Raw genomic sequence first — 6,647 nt, forward strand, 5'->3', positions numbered from 1 at the left:
TTTGATACCTTTCAGATAAAGAGATTAGGTAAGTTTGGAACTAGCATCTGCAGGGATAAGGAGCCAGTTTAGCCCCAGGTACACGCCTTTATTTTTCTACCATATAAATGAACACCCTTAATAATTCACTTCTGTGAGGGAAAGTAAAGCCCTGCACTAGATGACACCTTTTAACAAAGGGAGGGAGAAATTGTCCATCATCCACACCCACTGACTTGCCTGACATGACAGACATCTAGCACAGAAGGATGGAGGTAAACAACACATCTCTGAGCTGTCTGCAAACCTCTCCATACCAACTACACATACCGAACTTATCAAAACAGTAGGGGTGTTAGTCAACTAAGTATTACTCAGAGTAGACCCACTGAAATCAGTTGTCATAATTGAGTCATGTTGGTTAATTTCAATGGGTCTACTCTGAGTAACACTTAGTTGATTACCACCCGTGGCATATTACTAATCACATATAAAGGGCTGCCCTACATATTAAAGCTACATGGCAGTACATAGAAGATTGTCTTATACCAAGGGTCAAATTATCTGTCCATCTCGTCTAATATTATCCACTCTGACTGGCAGCAGCTTTTCAAACAAGCAGAAGTCTTTCCCATTATCTGCTACCTCAGGCTTCCTCAACCTCGGCCCTCCAGATGTTTTGAGATGAAAATTCCCATCATCTCTGACCACTGGTCCTGCTAGCTAGGGATCATGGGAGTTGTAGGCCAAAAACATCTGAAGGGCCGAGGCTGAGGAAGCCTGTGCTACCTGATTCTTATTTTAACTAGAAATTTCCAGGGATTGAACCTGGAACCTTTTGCATGGAAAACATGTGCTCTACCCACTGAGTTATGGCTCCTCCCCACTGAAATGTGTAGTGATTCTGCTTTTCACATCAATGACCAGGACAGCTTCTGTGTAGCGTTTTACATGTAGTCCGATTTTCACTTACATATGATATTTATACCTAAAACATAGCTACCTCTGAGTGCTAAACTAATAAGGTGGTACTCTGTGTTGTGTAATATTTGGAAAGGGATTATTTTTTAAGCATCAGATGGCATGACTGTGAGCTGTATCCAAATAAGGCCTACTCATAGTAGAAATACTGAAATCATTGGTCATGACTGACTCATGCTTATTGAATTCAGTGAGACTTCTCTGAGGCTGGATCCAAACAGATATTAAATACGCTATTAAAATACTATTAAAAATTGCAATAAAATATATATATGCAATTTGCCATTGAGCTCTACAGAGCCATCTGGTGTCACAGTCTTATAACACACTTATAAGGTTAGAATTGCAGCTGTGTAACTGAGTCCTCAGGAGGAGTAGGACTTAGTTAGATTCAAATCTATGTGTCCAACCAAGTTTGTTCTCAGGCCAAAGAGTCTTTATACATATAAAAGGGTAGGTCTGTGGTTCCTTCAAAAACCTGCCAAGCATTTCAGGTTTGCCAAACATTTTTGATCCCTAGTTAAAACCTGAATTTAGAATTCCACTCTCACCATCTGTTGAAAATGTTTCATGTTTTGTTTTTCTGGTTACCAGTCCTTTTAATTTCATGGAAGAGAGGCAGCCAAAATGTGAAGGAAATATGGTACTCACATGGGTCAGCTGCAGTGATATTTCTAGCTTGCAAGATTTTCACAGTGAGCTGAGAAGTGGGGAAGATTTGGATCTGCAAAGCAAATGTATGATTTGATGAAGTCACAAAACTGAATTTAACTACACACACTTACCAGCAAAAGGAAACAGAATAGATAATCTCAGAATTGTAGAATGATAAGACAGGAGCATATCTGAGAGGTACTTTAACCCAGAACATGAACAGTAATTTGAAGGTAAGGTTCAAAACAGATGAGGAGGTGATATTTAAAAGAGCCCTTCTATGAATTACAATCTCATAGAATCTCATACAATGCTTTACCTACTTAATCTCAAGACCTTGTATTCAGTTACACAGTTGCAAATAAAACATTTTAAATGAGTTGTAAAGTGCAGTATACAAATGTGCAGTGCTTTTCTTTAAAAAATGTTTAGGGGTACTCTCAAGAAAATCACCATTTTATAGTTAAAATCAGGAAAAATAAATACAGTAAATGGACAAAAGTACAAAGATTCACAAAATGTTTACGGGTATACATACCCCTGCGTACCCCCAGAAAAAGCACCACAGATGTGACGCTAGATGGCAACAATGAACTATGCAAAATTCAATGTATTTTTCAAAACGTGTTTTTTTTTAAAAAAAGGATTTTCACAGCGTTTTTATATGTGTACAGATTCCACCCCTCACAAGCTAATCTTGTAGAAATGCCCTCAAGTGTCTTGACCCTGTAGTGCATGTACTGCATATGTACACACACACACGCGCGCACACACACACACACACACAAATAGCCCAAAATGTGTTCCTCCATTTGCCCCCTCCCCTTCCAGGTGATACTCTGTATTAAAAAAAAACCAATTTATTGAATAGCTGTACTTTTAAATTTACCTCTGGTAAACTGGTAGTTGGATCCTCAGACATCCTGTACTCTCTAGCCTCATGCAGTCAGATGAGAAAAATGTCAGGTTGTGCTTGAGGGAACTGGTTCCTTGACTGAAGGGGACTAGTCCCAGTTGTGTCTGCCTTTAAAGTGACAGAACTTGGTAATCATTGTAATATAAGCAGAAACTCAACCCCACCCTCGGTGATTAAAAACAAATACTTTAAGAGTGCTCCGTACACATATAAATAGAAAATTATTATTTTTAACAAGTTTGCACTGTATTTTTATGGTGTGGCCAACTGAGTTATGCACATCACTAGCTGACAAAATTCCAGAGTTCCTTTCCTGGTATCCATTACCAAATGTGACCTCAGAGCTCAGAACCAAGTCATGCCCAGATTGTTAAATCATGCAATGTAGCCATCACTTTTTACTTGTGGTTCAGGGTGGTAAAATTATTCAGAGTACTAAAAGGCAATATAGATTGCAAGGGGCTCCAAAAGGATCTCTCCAAACTGGGCAAATGCACTGTAAAAAGGCAAATGTGATTCAGTGTAAACAGATGTGATGTACATAGAGGCTAATTAGATAAACAAATAAATCCCATCTTCACATATAAACTGATAAGGACTGAACTAGTGGTGACCAACCAGGAAAGAGTTATTTGGATTGTGAGGAATAGTTCAGTGAAAGTGAAGACGTAGTTTGCAACAGCTGTGAAAAAGGTGGATTCTAAGTTAGGGATCATTAGGAAAGGAATAAAAAAATAAAACTGCTAATATAAGAATGTCCTTATATTTGGTGCAACCACACTTGGAATACTGTGTACAGCGGAACCACGGTTTTCGAACGTAATCCATTCTGGAAGCCTGTTCGACTTCCAAAACGTTCAAAAACCGAGGATCAAAGAGTTGTCAGCAAGTTCAATGGGGGAAATTAAGAAATGCGCCTCAGAAGCCGTTCGACTTCCGAGGCACGTTCGAAAATGGAAGCATTCACTTCTGGGTTTTCGGCATTCGGCTTCCAAAATGTTCGGCAGCCAAGATGTTCAAAAACTGAGGTTTGACTGTGCTGGGTGAGTCTCGGGGTACCTTCCATCTCTATGGTACTATGATTTGAGGCATTTTAGCTTCCCTAGTGCTATAAAATGAATGCATGCTATTTTCTTATTATTTAAAAAAGGTCTCGCATTATGTTCATGTATCTCACAAAGGGGGACCTGAAACTCTTACCTGCTGTGTGTACAATTGCTACAATAGCTTGCAAAGTTTCCTCCCTTTCTGGAAGGCAGGAAAGTGCAGGTTTAGACGCATAAGGGCTTATAATACAAGAGAGTAACCAACTTCTACAGCTGTTAAGTAGACGCAAATACAGTTTTCTCTCACTAAATAGCTTTTCATTTGAAGAACAAGCCACCTCTGCTCAAAAAGCCTTAGAAATATTGCTTATATTTGTATACAAACATCAAATCTGGTTGCTGTTGCATACATTAGGGCAGGGTCAGCAAACTTTTTCAGTCGTGGGCCGGTCCACCGCCCCTCAGACCATGTGGTGGGCTGGACTATATTTTGAAAAAAAAAAATGAACAAATTCCTATGCCCCACAAATAACCCAGAAATGCATTTTAAATAAAAGGACACATTCCACTCATGTAAAAACATGCTGATTCCCAAACCATCCATGGGCCTTGGGTTGCCTACCCCTGCATTAGGGCATTGCCTACCTGCAGGTGACCTCACAGAATACCCCACTATGAGGCTGTTTCCTCACTATACCAAACCACATAGGTATCATTACACATCCGATCTGCAGAATGGCAAGGACAAATGGTGCCCCAATTACTGTCCCTGACACTGGTGGCAGATTCTACGAATTGGTGCTGTCAGCGACTGAGAGATGTCACGAGCTCCCAGCCCATGGGTGCCTGGGTGTAGGCTAAGCAAAATTCCTCACAAAGGTGGTGTCACAGTTTGACCTTAACATTTCAGGTTGCTTCTCTCACAGTTATAATTGGCATGTGAAGCAAGGTCCATTTCAAAACCCAGTGTGCGCTAAAGGTTTGCTTAATGTCTACTTGTTGATACAGGAAATAAACATAGCGATGATGATGATGATGATTTTAAAAATCTTTTGCTTATTTGCTTATTTTTAAACAGCCATGAGAAAAGCCTTAGGATAACCATTCATCCTCTTGATTCATTGCGTTGGCATCGCCAATATAAATACATGTAACCACTTCATTTAGCAATACAAAATTGTAATATTAAATCACTGCACTACCCCGTCATTGTCAATCACAGCATCATACTCACATTCAGCTGTACAAAAAAAACGTTTTCCTGGATAGTTTTACAAATAATTTTAACAAGAAGTCACTAGAACATAATCCACATATCACTTTTAGTAACCTGGTCCAGGTCATATGATCTAGACTGTTTTATCTGACTATTATTATTATTATTATTATTATTATTATTATTATTATTATTAATATTACCATAATTTCTATGGCGCCCTTCATCTGAAGATCACAGGGCAGTTTACAACATAGAAACAAAAAAAAAATAAATACCCTAAGAACAACCAAAAGCAACAATGCCCCACTCATACAACAACAATTCATCTTTTAATTAAAACATACGCAATATTTAAATTTTCTAGATTCATTAAAACTTTGACCATGCAAAAGAACTCCTCTGGGCAGCTTCTTGAGTAAGCGAAGGAAGCACCGGACCTTTTGTCGCTTTTGCTCTGGCCAAGTTCTGCAGTGCCCAGTCAGGCACAACTGTTGTCAGTAGCCCTCTTCATCTCTGTGTCCCACACTGCGGTAAGAACCTTAACAGGATTGCTGACTTCCCACCACATATCCTCAGTGGTCCTCATGCTGTGTATAAAAGTGAATTTACAGTGCATGGTCTTTCTGCTAAGAACTCTTCGCCTTTGTTTTCAATCTACTCTTCTGCTACAGCAAGTATCAACCCCCCCCCCTCCTTTTCCAAATTATTTTTATTAAGTATCACCTATCTCAAATTATCCCACCCATCATTTTGCTGCAGAAATGATTAACTATAGGTGTAAAAATGGGTGGAGAACTATCCTCAGTTATGAATTTCCTGTTTGGTGTGACATTTAAATTATTTGTGCATCGGATGTTCCTTTTCAGTGTTCGTGCATTTTAAAAAAATGGAACTGGCTGAAAGGTTCACAGATTGAAAAATATACACTTCTTGTGACGAGGACCTTAAAGAGCCAAACCTGCCTCCCATGCATAAACAAGCCGCTCCACAAGCTTAATATAAGCAATTTTAAAGGCTTGAAGTTGTTTGCCTTATTAGACCACTAAGAAGTGCAAAAGCAGCTTTTGATACGGGACACTTAAGCAACGTCTCTGTTGCGCAGTTCAAGATCAGTTTACAGATTATCATGATCACCAACTATATTTCATTAAAAAAGAAACTCTTTTGGTTTAACATGTTAAGGACTTAGCATTCTCACCCAGGTGCCAAAATGTCAATAAATTGCAGCATTCAACCAGCTCTCTGCCTTGTGTGAGCAGAAGTGCTTTCCAGTCACACAAAAGTGTCTTTGGGTACATGCCACTGTCGTGAAGCATTTCACTTTAACATTTCATATTTCAATCATAATCTAAATCAATAACAACAACGAAATATTTCGTAGTCACCTTGGCTTAGACCTCAAAGTACAACAGCTCTTAGCGGCTACTGGTATTGGGATGATCCAGATCTTGTTAACTGAATCCTAGAGACGCTGGGCAGTAAATTCTACAAGAACTTTTACCAAAGGTTGTATTCTAACTGTCATAGTTCAAATGTCAAAGGTAATATTAAAGATATGTAACCACTTGAAAGAACTATTTAGGCCTAGGATTAAATAAATAAGAAAAGTTAAGAAATTTGATTATGACTGTAATACGGTTTTATGAAATAATGATATTGGAAACTGCTACATTTAATTACAAGGAAATTCAGATGGAAGAGATTAGAGGAAGTCAAGTAATATGTTTATAAAGATGGATTTTAATTACTTAATTAAGTTTTTGTTTATGTGGTGATATATGGGAAAATTGAAGTAGTTTATGTTTCATTTTCTTTCTTTTTCTTATTCTTTTTCTCTTATTATTGTTTATTC

This window comes from Podarcis bocagei (genome assembly GCF_964188305.1).
Source record: "Podarcis bocagei genome assembly, chromosome: 1".
NCBI classification, from domain to species: Eukaryota; Metazoa; Chordata; class Lepidosauria; order Squamata; family Lacertidae; genus Podarcis; species Podarcis bocagei.